Source organism: Tamandua tetradactyla, chromosome 5, assembly GCF_023851605.1.
Source record: "Tamandua tetradactyla isolate mTamTet1 chromosome 5, mTamTet1.pri, whole genome shotgun sequence".
Classification (NCBI taxonomy): Eukaryota; Metazoa; Chordata; class Mammalia; order Pilosa; family Myrmecophagidae; genus Tamandua; species Tamandua tetradactyla.
The window spans coordinates 33,600,467-33,625,439 of NC_135331.1; positions in this window are offsets into that span (position 1 = coordinate 33,600,467).

Consider the following 24,973-nt stretch of genomic DNA (forward strand, 5'->3'; position numbering starts at 1 on the left):
CATCAATCTTGCATCTCAGACCCACACCCCTAGCACCCAGGAGGTGGTGCCCAGGAGGCTTGGGCAGGTGGGCATTGGCTGGAAATGGGTAATCAGAATAGGGCCAAACCGGACTCCCTTCTCTCCCTGTTTTCTTTGCACTGGCTTCAGGACGTAAGGCCTGTTACTCTCCCGTTTATGGAAAATGTGGTTGGGGGCGGTTAAGACCTTGGCCAAGATCCCATAGCCACTAAGTGGAGGCAGGCAGAGCGAGGACTCAAATCCAGGATTCCCAGTGCCATTGAGTGCCCCTGAGTCCCCAGGTCTAAAGGCCCCATCTGAAAAGGCCTACCCAACCCTGATTTGTTGTTCATTCATGTATTCATCATCCCTCTAGCGAGCACCAGCTGTGGGCTTAGCCCTGCTGGCCAGAAGGCCTACCCTGTCCTTTGCAAAGAACACCAGCTTCCAACCCTGAACCTGTGTGCACAGGACAGCAGCCTCTGCACAGCCGGGTGACGGGGGCCGAGCAGATCAGAGTCAGTGCCAGCCCCACTTCTCAGTGGCGTCCCACCAGACTCTGGTGCTGAGTGACCCAAGAGAGGTACCTGCAACATCCTCTTGGGAATGGCGCCTCCTCTGTACCTGGTTGGTTGAGCCAGGTGGGGGCAAGGGCAATCAGCCAGCCTTGGAGTTACTGACCGAGAAATCAGGCAGGTGACCAGGCTGGCGGGCCAGCAAAGCCATGTCTCCAAAATGGCAACCCGTGGGTTCCATTATCCAACAGGTTTGGGAAATGCTAGATTCATCAAAGTCATACCAAGGTTTTTCCTGTAGGGCCATTCAGAGTCTTTAATATCTAACGTGGCATGTTGTGTGCAGGGTCCCCCAGGCTTCTAAATTTACCTGAATATGAGGTGATTTCCCATTTTTTCTGAGAATCCAAAAAGAAGGCTTTTAGCCAAGTTGGACAGACACACTTTTAGACATGTAAATGAAAAAGTCAATTATCTACAATTACCCATTCATTTATAAGTCACACATACATATTTGAAATTACATGCCAAATGCACTCATCAGCACAGCTCTTTTCTAAACATTTCATGAAATGTGTTTTATTTGCACTGTTCATCTCAGACCTCAGAGTCTTTGAAATCACCAGGACCACTTTTGAGTAATTTCATGCCATTTCTGTCATTTTGGGAAGGGGATGATCTGGAATTGTATTCACAATAAGTGAATCCCCCCACGACTGTGCCACCGAGGGAAGATGGTTTGGCCTGTTGTACCTCAGTTTCCTCACCTATAAAAGGGGGAAAGAACTGTATTTCATGAAATTGTTATGAGGGTTAAAGGATGTGCTTAGAACTATGTGATGATATTGTGAATTACTGATTATATATGTAGAACGGAATGATCAAACTAGGAATGTTTGCGTTTATTTGGTTTTTTTTGTATTTAAAAAAATAAATTAAAAAAATAAAAAAAAGATGTGCTTCAACAGTCCCCTTGGGGGAATGGGGAGAAAGGGGGAAATATTCAACTCCCCCATTTGGAGAATTTCCGATATTCTTGCAAGCAGTGGGGACAAACAAATCAATAGGCCGAGCCCTTGATCTTGGGGGTTGCCCATGAAATTTATTCTTGCAAAGGATAGGCTAAACCTACTTAAAATTAAGCCTAAGAGTCACCCCTAGGGAACCACTTTTGTGCTCAGATGTGGCCTCTCTCTCTCTCTCTCTAAGCCGACACAGCAAGTGAACTCACTGCCCTCCCCTTCTATGTGGGACATGACTCCCAAGGGGTGTAAATCTCCCTGGCAATGTGAGATAGAAATCCTGGGATGAGCCAGGACTTGGCATCATGGGATTAAGAAAAACTTCAGACAAAAAGGAGGAAGAGAAAAATGAGACAAAATAAAGTATCAGTGGCCGAGAGATTTCAAACAGAGTTTAGAGGTTATCCTGGAGGTTACTCTTATGCATTACATAGATATCACCTTTTTAGTTTATGGTGTAATGGAGAGGCTGGAGAGAACTGCTTGAAACGGTAGAGCCATGTGCCAGTAGACATGTTTCTTGACAATGATTGTAAAATGATATAGTTTTAACAATGTGACTGTGAAAAATATATATGTGTGTGTGTGTGTGCTTAGAACAGGTTCTGTCCCCTTTTAAGTGCTGGGTAAGTGTTAGCTATGACAACAGTGATGACAGTGTCAAACACTTTTGAGACTTTTATCTGTGTATGATGCCGACATTGGAAATTTTAGCCCAAGCCACAAGTACTCATTGGCTCTTTGTGATCTCCATGCATAACTCTTTACTGAATTATTCTTTTACATGATCTTCCAAAGCCTCATATGCCCTGACATCCAATACCTGCCTCTGTGGGGTCAGACCTTCTGGAATAATGGCTGAATCTGTATTAAATTTCTTGGCTTCCTTTCTTAAACCTGTTACATGAGGTGACTTCTGTAGCATCCCAAACTCTCATTGCCCAAGGTCTTTTACAGTGAATGCAACTAGCTCAGAAGTCATTTGTTAAGGATGCATGGGTGGTTCAGTGGTTAGAATGCCGCTTTCCATACAGGAGAGCCGGGTTTGATTCCCAGACCATGCACACACACACCCCCAAAAAGTCATTTGATATCCAAAATTAAGTAATTGAGAAAATGGCCTGTCTGTTTCTGAGGGAATGTGTGGAAAGCAAAACCCTGACTTTCTATTTGAAGGCAGGGAAGCTGGCTGTCAGCTTGCAAAGCCCTGTCCCTGGAGCCTCTCTCTGAGATGTGAGTTATCTATGGCTGTGTAACAAATTACACCAAAACTCAGTAGCTTAAAACAGCAATCAAAAGGCCATTCCTCAAAAAGTTAAATGTAGTATTACCATATGGCTCAGCAACTCCATATCTAAGTATACACCCAAAAGAATTAAAAACCGGAGCTTGGATAAATACTTGTGCACCGATATTCATAGCAGCATTATTTACAACAGCCAAAAGGTGGAAACAACCCAAGTGTCCATCAATAGATGAATGGATAAACAAAACACAGTTTATCCATACAATGGAATATTATTTGGTCGTAAAAAGGGATGGAGTACTGGGAGTATATGGGTAGTTCAGTGGTAGAATTCTGGCCTGCCCCGCAGGAGACCCAGGTTGATTTTCAGCCCAACATTTAGCAAATGGGGCTGCAATAATGGGATATTCACATGGAAAAATAATGAAATGTGACCCCCATCACACAGCATACAAAAAAAAAAGAAAAAGATGAGGTACTTTGATTGGAAGAATAAATATCATTAAAATGTTAATACTAACCCAAAGCAATTTATATATTCAATGCAATCCCAATCAAAATCCCAACAACCTTCTTTTTTCAGAAATGGAAAAGCCAGTCAACGAATTTATATGGAAGAGCCAGGGGTCCCAAATAGTTAAAGCCACTTTGAAAAAGAATGAAATTTGAAGGCTCAATCTTCCTGACCTTAAAACTTATTACAAAGCCACTGTAAACAAAACAGCATGGTGCTGGTACAAAGACAGACATATAGACAAGTGGAATAGAATTGAGACCTCAGAAATCAACCCTCACAATTATGGCTGACTGATACTTTGTGTGTGTGCTTTTTTTAAAATGCAATTTTACTGAGATATGTTTACACACCATGTAATCATCCAAAGTGTACAATCAGTGGCTCACAGTATCGTCATATAGTTGTGCATTTATCACCACAATCAATTTTAGAACATTTTCATTACACCAAAAATAAATAAATAAATAAATAAATAAAAATTTAAAGGAACACCCAAAACATCCCATACTCCTTATCCGCCCTATTATTTATTTATTTGTGTCTTCATGTTATTACTCCTCTGTGCAAATACTGGATAAAGGGAGTGTTAGTCACAAGGTTTTCGTACCCTAAAAGCTGTCAAGTTATACAATCATCATTAAGAATCAAGGCTACTGGATTACTATTTGACAGTTTCAAGTCTTTCCTTTTAGCTATTCTGAAACACTAGAAACTAAAAAGGAATATCTGTATAATGCATAAGAATAACCTCCAGAATGACCTCTGTGCTCTATTTAAAATCTCTCAGCCACTGAAACTTTATTTTGTTTCATTTCTCTTTCCTTATTATCTTTTGTTTCTGGCTTATTTCACTCAACATAATGTCCTGAAGTTTCATTCATCTAGTTGCATGCCTTACAACTCCATTCCTTCTTGCGGCTTCTTAATATTCCACTGTATGTATACAACAGTTTGCACTTCTGTTCATCAGTCAATGTATTGTTAGGCCACCTACATCCATTGCAAATCATGAACACCAATGTCCTGTGGCTGCTTTCAATTCTTCCAAGTATATACCTAATGGGGTTGCAGGATCAGATGGCAACCCTACACTTAGCCACCTGTAGAACCACCACACTGCCCTCCAGAGGGGCTACATTGATCTATTTCCCTACCAACAGTGAATAGGTACATCTCTCTCACTACATCTTCCCCAACACTTGCAGTTTTCTGGGGTTTTTAAAAATATATTTTTATTGAGATCTTCACATACCATATGGTCCATCCAAAGTATACAATTAATGGCTCACAATATCATCACATAATTATGCATCCGTCACCATGACCATTTTAAGAACATTTGCATCCCTCCAGAAAAATGAAGAAAAAATCCATACATTCCAGGCCCCTTACACTACCCTCTTATTGACCACTAGTTCCAAGTACTTCCCTCTAATACACCATAACATTCATTCCAATACACCATAAACTAAAAAGAGACATCTGTATAATGCATTAGAATAACCTCCAGGATAACCTCTCGACTCTGAAATCTCTCAGTCACTGAAATTTTATTTTGTCTCATTTCTCTCTTTCCCCTTTTGGTCAAGAAGGTTTTCTCAAACCCATGATGCCGGGATCCGGCTCATCCCAGGATCTCTGTCCCATGTTGCCAGGGAGGTTTACACCTCTAGGAGTCATGTCCCATATAGGGGAGAGGGCAGTGAGTTCACCTGCCCAGTTGGCTTAAAGAGAGAGAGGCTACATGTGAGCAACAAAAGAGGTTCTCTGAGGGTGACTCTTAGGCTTAGTTATAAGTAGGCTTAGCTCCCCCTTTGCAGAATAAGTTTCATAAGGGTAAGCCCCAAGATTGAGAGCTCGGCCTATTAAATCGGTTGTCCCCAGTGCTTGTGAGAATATCAGGAATTCCCCAAATGGGGAAGTTGAATATTTCCTCCTTTCTCCCCAGTTCCTCCAGGGGACTTTACAAATACCTTTTTATTTTCCCTCCAGATTACTCTGGGATATATTAGGGCATCACACTAACCTGTACAAGCCAACAAGATCTAACTCCCTATTCAAGATTCCATGTAATTATGATGTTCAAATAGATTGACTATACAAGTTAAATTAGATAATGCACTACCCAAAATATAAAATTTGCACCAATTAAAGATCTCCGTGGGGACAATCAAAAAGCTCATGGCTAGCAATATTGAATGAGGATTAAATGACATGGACTTTCTGGGGTCTACCACAGATTCAAACTGGCACAGGATTAAATATCCCTGATTGTGGAAGACACTCCCCTTGGCCAACTGCAAATGTAATCAGCTGTGGATGCAATCAATATGCGATGATTTAATAAGCTAGCCTTCTGGCTTATTAACCAACCACAAAATGTCCTTGTAATAATAGTTAGGCCAGTGATTGCTTGACCAGACAACTGGGCACCATCACTTGAACCTAACCATCATACTTTCTTATATTTGTATATTTAATCACCATCAGTCTCCACTCTAGGTTTCACTAAGTATAATTCCATACTTATCCTCTGTCTTTCCTTCTGGTGTCATGCATGCCCCTAGCCTGCCTCTTTCAACCATACTCAACACCCTCAAACCTCTCTGTCCTGTCTCTTCTCCCTGTAGTATTTCTTATAGAGCAGGGCTCTTGTTCACAAACTCTCTCAGTGTCTGTTTGTCTGAAAATATGTTAAACTCTCCCTCATTTTCAAAGGTCAGTTTTGCTGGATATAGAATTCTTGGTTGGCAGTTTTCCCTTTCAGTATCTTAAATATATCATACCACTGCCTTCTCGCTCTGTGGTTTCTGCTGAGAAATCTGCACTTAGTCTTATCGAGCTCCCCTTGTATGTGATTGGATTAGAAAACCAGAGGAAAGGACATTGTCACTTTTCTTTTGCTGCTTTCAGAATTCTCTCTTTGTCTTTGATATTTGACAATCTGATTGGTAAATGTCTTGGAATAGGTCTATTTTGATTTATTCTGTTTGGCGTTGTTCTAGTTTGCTAACTGTCGGAATGCAACACACCAGAGACGGATTGGCTTTTTATAAAAGGGGATTCATTTCCTTAGCTCTTCAGAGGAAAGGCAGCTGACTCAACTGAGGTTCTTTCTTACATGGGAAGGCACAGGGTGATCTCTTCTGGCCTTCTCTCCACGCCTCTGGGTTCCATCAACTTTCCCCGGGGTGATTTTTTTTCTTTTTTAATTTTTTATTAATTAAAAAAAAATTACAAGAAACACAAACATTCCCAACACATACACTCAGCAATTCACAATATCATCACATAGTTGCATATTCATCATCATGATCATTTCTCAGAACATTAGCATCAATTCAGAAAAAGAAATAAAAAGACAACAGAAAAATATAAGAAAGAAAAAAATTTTACAGGCCATACCCCTTACTGATCCCTTTCATTGATCACTAGCATTTCAAACTAAATCTATTTTAACATTTGTTCCCCCTATTATTTATTTTTATTCCATATGTTCCTCTCATCTGTTGACAAGGCAGATAAAAGGAGCATCAGACACAAGGTTTTCACATTCACACAGTCACACTGTGCAAGCCATATCATTAGACAATCATCATCAAGAAACATGGCTACTGGAACACAGCTCTACATTTTCAGGCAGTTCACTCCAGCCTCTCCATTACATCTTGGATAACAAGGTGATATCTACTTAATGCATAAGAATAACCTCCAGCATAACCTCTTGATTCTGTTTGGAATCTCTCAGCCATTGACACTTTGTCTCATTTCACTCTTTCCCCTTTTGGTCGAGAAGGTTTTCTCAATCCCTTGATGCTGGGTCTCAGCTCATTTTAGAGTTTTGCTCAATCCATTGATGCTGAATCTCAGCTTATTCTTGGATTCTTTCCCACGCTGCCAGGAAGATCCATACCCCTGGGATTCATGTCCCACATAGACAGGGGGAGGGTAGTGAGTCTGCTTGCTGTGTTGGCTGGAGAGAGAGTCCACGTCTGAGCAACAAAAGAGATTCTCTTGGGGGTGACTCTTAGGCTTAATTTTAAGTAGGCTTGACCTATCCCCTGTGGGGTTACGTTTCATATGAACAAACCCCAAGCCTGGGGGCTCAGCCTATAGCTTTGGTTGTCCACACTGCTTGCGAGAATATCAAGAATTCAACTTGGGGAAGTTGAGTTTTCCCCCGTTCTCACCATTCCCCGAAGGGGACTTTGCAAATACTTTTCCACTCACTGATCAAATCACTCTGGGATTCATCAGGGCATCACCTGGACAAACCAACAAAATCTCATGTCCTATACAAAGTTCCATGTACTTAAGGTGTTCAATCAACTATCTACATAAGTTATATTAGGAGATGCACTAGTCAAAGTATAGATTTGTACCAAATAAACATTTTTTGCTTTAGTCTCACACATTAGTTGAAATTTTTAAATATTAAGTACCATCTATTTTCAGCACACTGCAGTAATGACATTCTTTTGTTCTTCCTCATGCAAAAACATTTTTTAAATTTGTACATTTAGTCACTATCATTATACACTCTAGGCATTCCTAGATTACACCATCTCAATCTTTATCATCTAACTTTCTTTGTGATTTCATTTATGCCCCAGCCCTCCTCCTTCTATCATTCTCATATGCAGCTTCATTCAGTGTTTTAACATAATTGTATTACAGTTAGGTAATATTGTGCTGTCCATTCTGAGTTTTTATATTCAGTCCTGTTGCACAAACTGTACCCCTTCAGCTCCAATTACCCAGTATCTTACCCTGTTTCTATCTCCTGATGGTCTCTGTTACCAAGGAAATATTCCAAGTTTATTCACTAATGTCAGTTCATATCAGTGAGACCATACAGTATTTGTCCTTTTGTTTCTGGCTAATCACGCTCAGCATAATGTCCTTAAGGTCCATCCATGTTGTTACATACTTCATAACTTTATTCTGTCTTACAGCTGCATAATATTCCATCTTATGTAAATGTCACAGTTTGTTTAGCCAACTGTCTGTTGATGGACATTTTGGCTGTTTCCATCTCTTGGTAATTGTTAATAACGCTGCTATAAACATTGGTGTGTAAATGTCCATTTGTGTCCTTGGCCTTGTGTCCTTTGAGTGAAGACAGCATGTAGATGGGTCCTGTTTTTTAATCCATTCTGCCAGACTATGTCTTTTGATTGGAGAGTTTAATCCATTAACATCCAGTGTTATTACTGCATGGGTGGTACTTTCTTCTACTATTTTGCCTTCTGGATTTTATATGTCATATCTAATTTTCCTTCTTTTTACCTTTACTCATAGTCTTCCTTTCTACACTCTTCTCCACACCTCTCTCTTCTGTCTTTGTATCTGACTCTAGTGTTCCCTTTAGTATTTCTTGCAGAGCTGATCTCTTGGTCACAAATTCTCTCAGTGATTTTTTGTCTGAAAATGTTTTAATTTCTCCCTCATTTTTGAAGGACAATTTTGCTGGATATGGAATTCTTGGTTGGCAGTTTTTCTCTTTGAATAATTTAAATATATTATCCCACTGTCTTCTCGCCTCCATGGTTTCTGCTGAGAGATCTGTGCATAGTCTTATTGGGCTTCCCTTGTATGTGATGGGTTGCTTTTCTCTTGCTGCTTTCAAGATCCTCTCTTTCTCTTTGACCTCTGACATTCTGATTATTAAATGTCTTGGAGTATGTTGTGCTGGTTTGAAAGGAAGCATGCCCCCTAAGAAAAGCCATGTTTTAATATAAATCCCATTTCATAAAGGTAGAATAATCTCTATTCAATACTGTATGTTTGAAACTGTAATGAGATCATCTCCCTGATTGATGAGATTTAGTTAAGAATGGTTGTTAAACTGGATTAGGGGATGACATGTCTCCATCCATTTGAGTGGGTCTTGATTAGTTTCTGAAGTCCTATAAAAGAGGAAACATTTTGGAGAATGAGAGACTCAGAGAGAGCAGAGAATGCTGCAGCACCACGAAGCAGAGAGTCTACCAGCCAGTGACCTTTGGAGATGAAGAAGGAAAACGCCTCCCGGGGAGCTTCGTGAAATAGGAAGCCAGGAGAGAAAGCTAGCAGATGATGCTGTATTTGCCATGTGCCCTTCCAGCTGAGAGAGAAGCCCTGACTGTGTTCGCCATGTGCCGTCTCACTTGAGAGAGAGACCCTGAACTTCATCGGCCTTCTTGAACCAAGCAGCTAGCAAACTAGAACATATGTCTATTTGGATCTATTCTCTTTAGGGTACGCTGCACTTCTTGGATCTGTAATTTTAAGTCTTTCATAAGAGTTGGGAAATTTTCAGTGATAATTTCCTCCATTAGTTTTTCTCATCCTTTTCCCTTCTCCTCTCCTTCTGGGACACCCACAACATGTACATTCATGCACTTCATATCGTCTTTCAATTCTCTGAGTCCCTGCTCATATTTTTCCTTTTTTTTCCCTAAAGTTTCTGTTTCTTGTCGGATTTCAGATGTTCCATCCTCCAGTTCAGAAATCCTATGTCCTGTCTCTCGAAATCTACCATTGTAGGTTTCCATTGTTTTTTTCATCTCTTCTACTGTGTCTTTCATTCCCATAAGTTCTGTGATTTGTTTTTTCAGACTTTCAGTTTCTTCTTTTTGTTCTTTCCTTGCCTTCTTTATATCCTCCCTCAATTCATTGATTTGGTTTTTGATGAGGTTTTCCATGTCTGTTCGTACATTCTGAATTAATTGTTTCAGCTCCTGTACGTCTTTGAATTGTTGGTTTGTTCCTTTGACTGGGCCATATCTTCAATTTTCCTAGTGTGATTTGTTATTTTTTGCTGGCATCTAGGCATTTAGTTACCTTAATTAGTTTATTCTGGAGATTGCTTTCACTTCTTTTATCTAGGGTTTTGTTGCTGGATGAATTTGTTGTCTATCTGTTCTTTGACATTCCGTTCAGCTTTATCTGGACCTTTAGCTTAAGTTTTGTTTAACAGAGGAGAATTTTTCAGTTCTTGTTTTCTTGTTTCTTGCCCTGCTTGTGTGGTACCTTCCCCCACCTAAGTAGGAGGGTCTACTTAGATATTATAGACCCCAGCCAGATTTTCCCAGACCAAACTGGCCTCCTATCAGGAGGAAAGAGTCACCTGCATTGGTTTTCCCTGAGGGTGAGACCCAGCAGGTTGAAAGACTTTCCTGTGAAGTCTCTGGACTCTGTTTTTCTTATCCTGCCCAGTATGTGGTGCTTGTCTGACTGTAGGTCCCACCAGCTTAAGATGATGCAGTACCTTTAACTTTGGCAGACTCTCCCTGCTGGGGGCGTGGGGGAGACAGAGGAGAGGTTGTAGGCTGGTTTTAATGGCTTCAAATTACCAAGCCCTGGTGTCTGAATTCCTTGATGGAGGGATTCCACCTGGGTGGGGCTTCACCCCTCCCCTGGGGAAGGCACAGGCTCCAGATAAGCCCCTAAAAGAGCTCACTTCTGCCTATGCCTGGGGCAGTTGCAGCCTGAAAAGTCCTGCCCCTGTATCCAGAGGCAGTCAAGCCTTTGCAGATACACAGCCACAAAAACCTCTGTTTCCTTCTCTTTTTTACCCCTTTTTCTGTCAGTCTTTCCCCCTTAGCGCTGGGGCAAAAATGAGCAACCTCTGCTTTGATCAGGTTCACCTAAGTTGGGGGCCTATTTTTAGTATTCAGAATTTGTTAATTAGTTCCACAATTGGCGTTTGATTGTGCCCAGTCCCTGCTGCTGGTAAAGTCCTTTCCTTTCCTCTTCTGGGAAGTGGCCTGTGGGGGAGGGGTGCCGGCCGCCGCAGCTTTGGGAACTCATGGGTTCTGGGGGGTGCTCGCAGCCAGTCCAGCTGGTCCAGACTGGGGTACGCTGTGTGTCCGGTCACTGATGTGGCCCCAGGAGCTGTTCTGTACTGTTTCTGGTTATTTAGTAGTTGTTCTGGAGGACAAACTAAAATGCGCATGTTGTTAAGCCACCATCTTGACCCGGAACGCTCTTTTTTCCCCAGGGTGATTTCTTTCTTCATCTCCAAAGGCCTGGGCTGAACTGCAAGTGCTGAGATGAGGTATGCTGAGCTGTTTGGGCTGTGCTATGTTCAGCTCTCTCATTTAAGCACCAGCCAGTTAAATCAAACATCATTTATGCCTCCTAGCCAACTACAGATGTAATCAGCTACAGATGAGGTTCACATGCCACTGGCTCATGTTCACAGCAATAGATCTAGGCACCTTCACCTGGCCAAGTTGACAACTGAATCTAACTACCACATGTCCACCCCTTGTCAACTTGGCAACCATATGCATCACCTTAAACAATATTAAGGTGCAAAAATTCTCTTCTAGCTTTGGACCTATGAATCTCAAAACAAGATATCTGGTGCCAATATGCAAAGGAGGGACAGTCACAGGATCCATAGGGAGAAATTGGAAGGAAAACCTGCAGGGCAAACACCATTGGATTTCAAAGTCTGAAAGTCATTTATCCTTCAGCTTTAGAAAGTGGCAGTCCCACCCTTTCCAAGGGCCCTATGCAGTGGCCCGCCTTTTTCCAAATCAACCTCGGGGAACATTAAGAAGACCACTTTTTCTCAGCTCCACTCTCCAGCATCGGGGCCACACCTGGGCTCTCTGCCATTTTCAGGGCACACGCTCAACCCCTCCATGTGATGGAAGCTAGGCTCTCCCCAGTCCCCAAGGAGCGTACTGTAACTTTTCCAGGCCTGAGGCAGCACAACTCTTCCACTGCAACAAGATGGGAGACTCATCCTCTGCCCTCAGGGCAAACTCACCCTCTCCATGTATATAGGTGGGTCCACTCTCCTGGCCGAGGTTTCTTGGCTTCAGACCTGAGCTTCCATGGTTCTCACTCTGCAAACTCCAATTTGTCCCTTTTATGTCCCCCTTTGTCCAGATTGGCAGTGGTTCTGTTTACACCAACAGTCTCTTCAAGTACTCCAGGACTTCTCCATCATTCTCTTCACAGTTCCCCCAAGATCTTCCCCTTAGTCATCCAAAAAAACGTTCCAACATATCTGGTATTTGCAAACCACAGCGGCAACCCCACTCCTGGTACCAAATCTGTTCTAGTTTGCTAGCTGCTGGAATGCAACATACCAGAGATGGATTGGATTTTTATAAAAGGGGATTTATTTCATTAGTTATTCAGAGGAAAGGCAGCTAACTTTCAACTGAGGTCCTTTCTTACATGGGAAGACACAGAGTGATCTCTGCTGGCCTTCTCTCCATGCCTCTAGGTTCCAACAACTTTCCCTGAGGTGATTTCTTTCAGCATCTCCAAAGGCCTGGGCTGAGCTGCAAGTGCTGAGATGAGGTATGCTGAGCTACTTGGGCTGTGTTACGTTGAGCTCTCTCATTTAAGCACCAGCCAATTAAATCAAGCATCATTCATTGCAGCAGGCACGTCTCCTAGCCGGCTGCAGATGTAATCAGCAACAGATGAGGTTCACACGCCATTGGCTCATGCCCACAGCTATAGATCTAAGCACCTTCATCGGACCAAGTTGACAACTGAATCTAACAACCACAGGGGTTTACTGTGATTCTGGGATCTTTAATTTTATTTTTTTTCATAAGAGTTGGAAAATTCTCAGTAATTATTGTCTCCATTATTCTTTCTGCCCCCTTTCCTTTCTCTTCTTCTTCTGGGATGCCTATAACACATATTCAAACACTTCATGTTGTCATTCACTTCCCTGAGATCCTGCTTGTATTTTTCCATTCTTTTCCCTATCTGTTCTTTTCTGTGTAGGAATTCAAATGTCCTGTCCTCTAGTTTGCTAATCCTTTCTTCTGCCTCTGCTATTGTATGTTTCCATTATGTTTTTCATCTTTTCTATTGTGTCTTCATTCCCATATGTTCCGTCATTTGTTTTTTCAAGCTGTTGAGTTCTTCTGTATGGCCACACAGTGTCTTTTTATATCCTTCATCTCTTTTGCCATATTTTCCTCCAACTCATTGATTTGATTTCAAAGATTTGTTTAAACATCTTTAATTAGTTGTTTCAACTCCTGTATCTCATTTAAAATGTTAGTTTGTTCCTTTGACTGGGCAATATCTTCATGCTTCCTAGTATGACTCATGGTTTTTGGCAGGTGTCCAGCCATCTGGTTCCCTTGATTAGTTTATTCTGGAAGTTGTTTTCTCTCTTTTACCTAGGGTTTCTTTGTTGTTTGGCTTTGTTCTCTATCTGTTCTTTGACATTCAGTTGAGCTTACCCTAGACCTCTAGCATAGCTTCTGTTTAACTGAGCAGAATTTTTCAACTTTTATTTTTCTGATTCTTACCCTGCCTATATGGATTTTTTTTTTTAGGAAAGTCTCCCCAGATATGACCCACATCAATCATGTTTTCCAGACAAGACAGGCCCAGGTCTCAGGAAAAGGGCGTAATCAGTATCAAGTTTCCCTGAGGATGAAACCCAGGAGGGTGCCTGTTTTTCCTGTGAAGCCTGTAGACTCTGTGCTTTTCCTATCCTGCCCAGCAGGTGGTCATGTCAGCCTACAGCTCCCACTGGTGTAAAGTGGTACAATGCCTTTAATTCTCAGTGGTGTGGTTGAGACAGCTTGTGTTAGAGGATGGGGGTTAAGCTGTTTCCTGTCCAGCCCCCAGAATCTAAATTCTTTGAATGAAAGCCACAATTTGTGCTGGGCTCTCCCTCCCTTTTCTTGGGGAATTATCTTCTTCACCTGCCTAGCTACTTTGTCTCGCAGACATGCCTTAACTCCACCTTTGCCTGGGGGTAGTGCTGACAACTGAAAAGGCCTAGGGCTTTCTTTAATGGGCTGCTAAAAAGTTGGGGGAAAAAAAAAGGAAAGAAAAAAATCTTTTTCAGAACCTGGCCTCAGAGGCCTGGCTTCAGGATCAAGAGCTGGAATTGATACCCAGCTCTGTGTGCCCATTTTCTTGGGGCATAGCCCTTTCCCTGTATTCTGAGCTTCGCTGACTTCAAAAGGCTCTGTTTTTTGTTTCTTTGTCAGCCCTGCCAGGAGAGACCTCTGGGTTCTTTTCATGGTTGTTTTGGGTTTATCTATGCTCAGAACTTGTATTGAGCAGTCTGAATTTGTTCATTAAATACACAATTGGAACTTGCTTGAGCTCTTCTTGCCTTGCTCCTAGTAGAGACTGCTTCTTTTTCCCATGGGGAAGTGACTCCAAAACAGCCTGCCAGGTATCAGTGAAATTATTTAAGATTTCAAAGCTAATTAATGGCCAGCATTAGGAAAAGAACCTAATTTTCTTACCCTTTAGATAACTCTATTCAGGACTATATAATATCAGAACTTTAAATTTGGACATATTTAATATAAATTGGTAGGATATCTATTTCACTAAAGTTGAACAAACTGTGTTCTCATTAATGAATTAATTTTCCATTTAATTCCACGTGGTTGAAACACGTGGTCATATGGAGACAAAAGGGCAGAAGAACATGCTTTACAAAGATATGTATTAAGCTTAAACTGAAAAACAATGACAATAACATGAACTTAGATACACATATATTCAAAGAGAGCCTCTCAATGTAACACAGGTTTTAAGATTTAAGGTTTTGTGTTTCAACACCTAATTCCACATTGTCAACATAAGAAATTTTCATTACTGTGTTTTTAGTAACTTCTAAAAAGAATTTTAAGAAAGTATTCATTAAATAAAATAGTAGTAATTAAGGGAAGGCATCTCTTAAATGACATACTAGTAAAATAAGCTAAAAGGTTTGTTTTAAACTAAGAATATAACTATTACAGCTTTATGGAGCCTATACATTAGGTCAAAATACTTAGGTTGTATCCAACCTCTTAAAGAAAGAAGAAAATAACAGTTCCTGCCCTAAACTGATGGGACTAACATGACACAAAAACAGTGGTCAATTTGGTCAGTTAACAACCAATTTAATCAAATTAGCTACTAAGAAATTTCAATCAAAATGATTGGCCTTACAGTCCCATACAGACATAACCAGAAATGAGATGACTACAGAAGTATATTCCATCTGACACAACAAAGTAACGGGGATGGAGGCAGAAGGGTGTGGAGAAAGTAGAATGCAGAAAACTGGATGGAAAATTGTTAACCTTGGATTCATACTGCAGTGACCTATGGAGGTTCAGAGAACATGCCTGGGTCACCCCCCACCCCCACCCAGGAGACTGATCTAATTGGTTTGGGGTTTGGAGGGGATTAAAAGGATAAGTGGCCAAGATTGAGTACTACATTAGAAGTAAAATATAAAAGTATGTAACCCTTAAAGAGCTAATTAATCAATTTAGGAGAACACAGAAATAACGCTAAGTTACTCCTCTGAGTGGAAAAATTTTGTAAACCTAAGTTTGCAATTTTTCTTTGAATCATCTATCTCTAAACTTTTCATGGTTTTAAGCCACTGAAGTAAAGTAAAAAATGATGGGTAATACTATAAACTGTCCAGGATCTTGTTTATGTTTTTATAAAACCTGGAGTATGTTACCCTCTTACATCCAGGATGAAAAACAAAAAACAAAACCTTTCCAAAAAAAGACAAGAAAAATAAAAAAGCAGGTATAGGCAAGGGAGTTTGCAGCACGTGGGGTGGGAGTGGGGGCAAAGACATAAATTGTTCTTAATGTGCATAGGCACATCTCTCCAGAAATCAGTTATCCCTTAAATAAGCCTCGAAACAATTGCTTTCTAGGGTTTAACACCAGAATAAAGACATGACTATTAATATACAATAATGATACTATCCACCATCATTTTACCTGACAGTATTGTGAACTTTGCTCAAGTTTATCTGGAATTAAGGTGGGTATAAATTATAATTCAAAATACAGTTCCTAGCCTAAGGTAGCCCCTAAACACAGTACAAGAATGGTCGTTCATAATGATTTTATCATCAAGAATTAGTACAAGAACACAGGAAAGAAATGCTGTATAGCAGTTGAGGTTTTTGAAAAGTTTTTATTCTTGATCATCAGAAAAATTCATTTACTTAGAATTTTACCTGACAGTAAATGTGTTCTTGTATTTAGTTTTGCTTCCCCATCTGCCTACTTCCAAAAGTGATATTAAGACTTTTAACTATGTAAAATTGTGGAGCTGGACAGTATGAGAAGCTAAAATGCTAGGGCATTTCTTAACTGAAGCAAGTTTGTTAATACATCTAGCTAACTTACTTGACATACAAATACTAATACTAATAAAACCTTTCTTGAGCATAAGTTATAAACAACTACCTACAAAAGAATGTTTACATTCTTACCTCTGGATAACAAAAGTTCTCCCATCTGGACCTCTTGCACAAAAAGTTCTTGCAATTTTTCATTCGTTGCTGGATCCCACAACTAATGCACAAAATATTTAACGAGTAATGAGTGTAAGGCATATGGTTACTGATCAAAACTTTAATTTTTGTTAAAAGTAACATGTAGAACATCTCTAAATCCAAAGTATGGCATAATGCAGTTGTTAAAGCACTAAGATAAATATATAAGAACAAAGATAAATTATAAAAATAATATTTAAACCAGTTTCTTAAAATTGAGTTACAAGTTTAGCTCATGAAGAAAAATAACACATGGCATATTCAAGTAAGGTTGAGATGCTTGTAAGAATTCTCATCCATATTCCAGCTTACTAAATTTATACATTGCAAAAATCCTACTGTAATTAATATAACAATAAAAAAGGTAGCTATGTGTGTTGCAAAGTAATTTTCTTGCCAGAGCATTAACAGAGTACTTTTTTTGTTTAATTGCAATGATTTCTTTAGCCTACAGGTCATTTTAGTCAGAAATATGATTCCTATTCATGCAGCAGTAACTCTGTAGGGGAGACAAGAAGCTATGCTAAAGTTCTGTCCTCACACCCTCACAAGTAGAGGGCAAAGGGCACAGTCAGGGTTTTTGCTGTGCATGGTCTGCTGCAGCCTGCCTCATGGAAGCAACCATGGCCATAGGAGTCATCATTGGTACCCTGTCCAAACCTGGTCTTTGAAAGTACCATGGTCAACCACTAGGCCAAATAATCAACCCTACTGCCAGCTGCTTCAGCTTTAGTCTTTTACATCCGGTGGTTTTTCTGTTTTTGTATTTGTTTTCCCTAAGAATTCTCTTTTTAAAAAGGAATGAGACTGGGAGGGGTCACATTCTAAGCTTTTATCAGCAAACATATCAATGATCAGTAACAACCACAGGTATCATTCAAAAGCTGTTTAATGAGCACCAGCAAGGACAGGGCACTCTAGAGCTGAAAGGGACAGGAAACCAAGACCCTAAGTGCTCAACCCCAAAGAACTCTCAGCCTAACCAAGGGAAGTGGCAAATACACTTAAGATCAGTAACACTTGAGCATGACAGTGAAGTCCAGTGTCCTCTGGGGCTCAAAGTACAGAGATGTTACGTCTTGTCAGGAAATTCAAGAAAGTTTCTCAGAAAAGACTGCATTCGAGATAAGGGAAGGGCTGGTGAAAGTTTTGTTGAAGAAAGAGTACAGGCAATGCCAAATTGCAGGGACAATATTAAGTCATTTAGTTGCATTATGATGGGGTGAATGAGGGAGTATTTAACTGTAGCAGCAACAGTAATTACTATTAACCCATTATTTATGACCATTTATGGACTAGGAACTTTACATATATTATTTCAATCTTTAGGAAAACAGGGCTGTCAATATAAAAAGCACCCATTGAACAATGCTGTGCCAAGATAAAGTATTTGCAGAGTAGGAACCTACTGCAAGGAGTTACATATTCAGAGCTGCAGTTTAGAAGAAATTTACTCTGCTATAGATAGCATGAGAATAGAAGCAAGGAGACAAATTACGAAACTAGTACAAAGAGCTTGGGTAAAAGGTAATAAAAGCCTGAAGTAGTGTGGAAGCAATGAAAATAGAGTAAGATTAAAAAAATAATAAGACCCCAGAGAAAATAAGAATTTGAGACTCACTTTGGAGGGTGAGGGTTATATTTAAGCAAGATGGATGGGATCACAGCAGGAAGGCTAGTGAATGATACCTGTTGCATAATAAGGGAAAAGCAGGAGCAGTGGTGAGGGAAGAGATGAAAAGTTTACATGTGAACACACTAAGCTGAGATGCCAGCACAGCATCCAAGTGACAATTTGGCAGGTTGGTGGAAGGTGGCTCTGACTGATTCAGAAGACTGGGTCTACAGTATACCTGAATATCATTTGTGGAGAAGAGAAGGAGCCGCCAGGGAACAGAGGGAAGAGTGCAGAACCTAAGGGCAGTGTTTCATAAACAATCATCTCAAGAATCTGTTAAACTGCAGTTTCCACACCCAGACCACTGGAATCAATCTCTGGGAGTAGGGCCCAGGTTTCTGCATTTTTAACAAGCTTCTTGGGCCATTCTTAAGCAATCTAAAGTCTGAAAGCTACCCCATGCATAATTTTCCCCTGAGCTCACAGATGAGTAAAAAATATGGATAAAAAATAAACAAATACAAGGGGGAACAAAGGTTAAAATAAATTGGGTAAATGGAAATACTAGCAGTCAATGAGAGAGAGAGGTGAAGGGTATAGTATGCATGAGTTTTTTGTTTTTCTTCTTTAGTTCTTTTTCTGGAGTGATGCAAATGTTCAAAAAAATGGTCATGACGATGAATACACAACAATGGGATGATACTGTGAGCCATTGATTGTATACCATGTATGAATGTTTGTATGTTAAGAATGTGTGTTTTTTCCCAGTGCCTGCCCATGTAAAAAAAAAAAAGAATGTGTGTTTCTATGCTTTATTAATAAAAATATTTAAAAAAAAACAAAAAACAGCCTGCCATACCAGTGAGGGTGGAGTGCCAGCCTCAAGTTTGGGATACGTACAATTATGCGCTGTGTTCTCAGTCCTCCCACCTATTCCAGACTTGTGTACCATGTGTGTGTGGTCGTGGAAATCACCCAAACAGTTATTCCAGACAGTTTCTAGCAAATTACTAGCTGCCCTAGAGGATGAACTAAATTCCGCACCTTCCTATGCTGCCATCTTCAATTTGTGCTCTGGCCAACTGATTTTTAACAATGTGTCAAAGACCACTCAATTGGGAAAGAATGGTCTCTTCAACAAATGGTGCTGGGAAAACTGGATTTCCATTTGCAAAGAAAAAAAAAGGAGGGCTCTTACATCACATATACAAAAATCAACTTAAAATGGATCAAAGATCTTAATATAAGAACTAGAACTATCAAACTCCTAGAAGAAAATGTAGGGAAGCATCTTCAGAACCTTATGTTAGGCAATGGTTTCTTAGACTTTATGCACAAAACACAAGCAAAAAAAAGAAAAAAATAGATAAATGGGACCTCATCAAAATGGAAACTTTTATTCCTCAAAGAACTTTATCATCAAAGTAAAATGAAATTACAAATTGGGAGAAAATATTTGGAAACCACATATTCAGTAAAGGGTTAGTATCCAGAATATGTAAAGAAATCCTTTAACTTAACTACAAAAAGACAAACCAATTAAAAGATGGGCAAAAGACTTGAACAAACGTCACTCCAAAGAAGATATAAAAATGGCCAGAAAGCACATGAAAAATGCTCAACAACATTAGCCATCAAGAATGCAAATCAAAACCACAATAAGATACCATATCTGTGCTGGTTTGACATTATTATGTACCCGAGAAAAGCCATCTTCTTTAATCCTCATTCAACATTGCTGGGTGGGATCTTTTTAATTGTTTCCATAGAAATGTGACCCACCCAGTTGTGGATGGTAACTTTTGACTAGATGGTTTCCATGGAGATGTGTCTTCACCCATTCAAGGTGGGGTTGCTTACTGGAGCCCTTTAAGAGGGAACCATTTTGAAAAAAGCTTAGTGCCAATGAAGCTCACACCGCCAGGGACCTTTGAAGATGCAGAAGGGAAACGCTTGCAGGGAAGCCTTATGAAATGAGAGAAAGCCAGCCGAGGTCATCATGTGGCCTCCCAGATGAGAGAGAAACCCTGAACTTCATTGGCCCTTTCTTTGGAGTTAAGGTATATTTCTCTGGATGCCTTAATTGGACATTTTCATGGCATTAGAACCATAAACGTGCAACTTCATAAGTTCCTTTTTTAACAGCCATTCCATTTCTGGTATATTGCTAAAACAGTTTCACACCCATCAGAATGTCTGCTACTCGAAAAGCAGAAACTAACAAGTGTTGGAGAGGTGACAAAGAAATAGGAACATTTGTTCATTGCTGATGGCAATGTAAAATGTTGCAACTGCTCTGAAAGGCAGTTTGGTGGTTCCTCAGAAAGCTAAGTATAGAACAACTATATGACCTGGCAATCCCACTATTAGGTATATCCCCAAAGAACTGAAAGCAGGGACCAAATAGATCTGTATGCACGTCGATGTTCATAGTGACATTATTCACAGTTGCAAAAGAGATGGAAGCACCATAAGTGTCCATCAGCAGATGAACGGATAAATAAAATGTGGTATATCCGTACACTGGAATATTATTCAGCTGTAAAAAGGAATTAAGTCCTGATACATGTGGTAACATGGATGAACCTTTAGACATCAAGTTGAGTAAAAAAGGCCAGACACAAAAGGACAAGTATTGTGTGATCTGATTTGAGATAATTAGAATAAGCAAACTCATAGAGTCAGAATCTAGACTACAGGTTACCAGGGGCTGGGGTAGAGTAGGGAATGGGAAGTTAAAGTTTACAATGTACAGGGTTCCTGTTTGGAAGAGTGGAAGTGTTTTGGTAATGGATGGTAGTGCAATATTGGGAATGCAATTAACAGTACTGAAATATATATATATATATATATGTATAGATAGATAGATAGATAGATAGATAGATATATACACACGCACACATTATGCTGGTTTGAAAAGATGTATGTCCCCTAGAAAAGCCATGTTTTAATCTAAATCCCATTTCATAGAGGCAGAATATTTCCTATTCAATACTGTGTGTTTGAAACTGAAATCAGATCATATCCCTGGAGATGTGAGTTAATCAAGAGTGGTTGTTAAACTGGATTAGGTGACGACATGTCTCCACCCATTTGGGTGGGTCTTGATTAGTTTACTGCAATCCTATAAAAGAGGAAACATTTTGGAGAATGGGAGATTTGGAGAGAGCAGAGAATGCTGCAGCACCATGAAGCAGAGAGTCCACAGCCAGTGACTTTTGGAGATGAAGAAGGAAAATGCCTCCTGGGGAGCTTCATGGAACAGGAAGCCAGGAGAGAAAGCTAGCAGATGACGCCATGTTCGCCATGTGTCCTTCCAGATGAGAGAGAAGCCCTGACTGTGTTCACCATGTGCCTTCTCACTTGAGAGAAACCCTGAATTTCATCGGCCTTCTTGAACCAAGGTATCTTTCCCTGGATGCCTTTGATTGGACATTTCTATAGACTTGCTTTAATTGGGACATTGTCTCAGCCTTAGAACTGTAAACTAGCAATTTATTACATTCTAGAACACCATCTAACATTCCTCCTTTTAATCATATTCATATATGTGTGTGTTCTAGTTTGCTAGCTGCCAGAATGCAATATACCAGGAATGGAATGGCTTTTAACAAGGGGAATTTAATAAATTGCTCATTTATACTTCTAAGGCCAAGAAAATGTCTCAATTAAAACAAGTGTATAGAAATGTCCAATCTAAGGCATCCATTCAGGGAAAGATACCTTGGTTCGAGTAGGCCAATGAAGTTCAGGGTTTCTTAATCAAGTGAGAAGGCACATGGCGAACACGGTCAGGGCTTCTCTCTTGGCTGGAAGGACACATGGTGAACACGGCATCATCTGCTAGCTTTCTCTCCTGGCTTCCTGTTTCATGAAGCTCCCCAGGAGGCGTTTTCCTTCTTCATCTCCAAAGGTCTCTGGCTTGTGGACTCTCTGCTTCATGGTGCTGCGGCATTCTCTGCTCTCTCTGAATCTCCGATTCTCCAAAGTGTTTCCTGTTTTATAGGACTCCAATAAACCAATCAAGGCCCTCCCAAATGGGTGGAGACATGTCATCACCTAATCCAGTTTAACAACCACTCTCGACTAAATCACATCATCCAGGGAGATGATCTCATTACAGTTTCAAACATACAGTATTGAATAGGGACTACTTCACCTTTATGAAATGGGATTCTGGTTAAAACGTGGATTTTCTAGGGGGCGTGCTTCCTTTCAAACCAGCACAGATGGTATATGGTAACAAACTTTAAAAAAAAAATCCGTTGAACTACACTACACAAACAGCGACCCTTAAGTCAAACTTTAGTTAGTGGTAGAATTGTAAAAATGTGCTCTCATCAATTGTAACAAATGTTCCACACCAATTGTGGGTGTTGTGGTGGGGTGGTGTGTGGGAGTCTTGTATTTTATGCGTGATTATTCTGTAAATCCAAAACTTCTCTAATAATAAAAAAAAAAGAATGAAGTACTGATATGGGGAGGAGGTGGAATGGGGAAATATTGCTTAATAGGAACACAGTTTCTGTTTGGGATGATGAAAAAGTTCTGATAGTGGAAGTGATGATGGCAGCATGACATTGTAAATGTAATTAACCCCATTGAATTGCACACTTAAAAAATGGTTAAAATGGCAAATTTCTATGTCATATTTGTTACCACGGTAAAATTTTAAAACACACAACAAACATTTCTTGTCTGATACTTTCTGTGTGTCCTAAATCTGGAAGCAGCTTAGCAATGGCCAGCCAAGTCTTTCTTAGGATGTTGTTTTCTTTGGTTCTGACTCGTCTGCCTCCCTCTTCCCCATTTAGGGACCCGTCCAGATAATCCACGATAATCTCCTTATTTTAAGGTCAGCTGATTTGCAACCTTAATTCCCACTAACTACATGTAGAATCTCTCATGCAACGGCAGTCAGGATGTCATCTGGGGGCTGCAGTCATCTGAGAGCTTGACCGGGGCTGAAAAATCTGCTTCTAAGATGTCTCACTCTTATGGCTGTTGTCAGGAGGTTCTTTGCCTCGTGGGTCTCTCCTTAGGCTACTTGGGTATCTTCACGACCTGGCAGCTGGCTTCCCCCAGGTTGAGCGATCCGAGAGAGAGAGAGAGAGAGCTTTGTCTCCAAAACTCTCCCATAGCTTTTCAGCTTTATTATTTTTGTTAGACGTGAATCACTCAGTTCAGCCCACATGTAAGGGGGTGGGGAATTTTTAGTTCCCACCCCTCGAAGTGAGGAATGGCAAAGAACTTATGGACATATTTAAAAACCACCACAGTGGGGCCATGACCCATTAACTATAGGCATTTGCTGTATTCAGTGTGTGTTACTGAGAAGCAGAAGGAGAGATGGGAACCAAGGCCCAGAGAGGTTTGGGGACTTGCCCAGAATCACACAGCCAGAAAGAAGCAGAGGTGGATTCAGCACCAAGTGGTTTGATTCCAAAGCCTGTTCTCTTTCCCTTTTTCTCCATGAGCCTCACTGCACAGAGGCTGAAAGGGGACTCTAGGAATAACAAACAACAAAAAAAGAGCAGTAAGAATACTGATAATATAGTATCTACAGAATACCTATCATGGGCAGCTGTGCTGGTGTGAAAGGATGTATGTGCCCTAGAAAAGCCATGTTTTAATCTAAATCCCATTTCATAAAGGCAGAATAATCCCTATTCAGTAATGTATGTTTGAAACTGTAATCAGATCATCTCCCTGGGTGATGTGATTTGATCAAGAGTGGTTCCTAAACTGGATTGTGATGGCATGTTTCCACCCATTTGGATGGGTCTTGATAAGTTTCTGGAGTCCTATAAAAGGAAACATTTTGGAGAACAGGAGAGTTGGAGAGAGCAGAGAATGCTGCAGCACCATGAAGCAGAGAGTCCACTAGCCAGCAACCTTTGGAGATGAAGAAGGAAAACGCCTCCTGGGGAGCTTCATGAAACAGGAAGCCAGGAGAGAAAGCTAGCAGATGATGCCGTGTTCGCCATGTGCCCTTCCAGATGAGAGAGGAACCCTGAACTTCATTGGCCTTCTTGAACCAAGGTATCTTTCCCTGAATACCTTAGATTGGGCATTTCTGTAGACATGCTTTAATTGAGACATTTTCTTGGCCTTAGAAGTATAAATGAGCAATTTATTAAATTCCCCTTGTTAAAAACCATTCCATTTCTGGTATATTGCATTCCAGCAGCTAGCAAACTAGAACAGCAGGGCTCTGTATTTTACATGAATTCTCTCTAGGCCTCATGGCAACCCTTCAAAGAAGGCACCCTGATCCTCATTTTAGGGGTCAGGAAACTGAGACTTCTCTAAGGTCATTCAGCGAAGAATTGGTGCAGTGGGTATAGCCAGGGTGTGCTGGGAGCCAATTTCCTCTCCCCCCTTGGAGTTCACAGCCATGGCCACAGCTATTTTCAGGGTAGACACCTGTGCATTTTCACACTCAAGTCTTCACTTACTTCTTCCAGCTCAGCAGGTGGGGAGGGGGCTTACCTTGCACAGGTAAGGCAAGTAGCTCCTTTCAAATCACAGAGCCAGGCCAGGACTGCTGACATTCTATTTAACAGTAAGAGGCTCAGGAAAGTGTCCTCTTCCAGCTGGGGAGGGGTGGACAGCGACCCTGGGACTCTACCACCACCATAGTAGTCACGTCCATTATTGGGGACCTGCCATGGGCTAGGCACTGTGCCCGGGGCTCCACATTCATTAAATCTCCCCAGCCACTTCCAAAGGGGGAGATTATTACCCCTATGTTGCAGAAG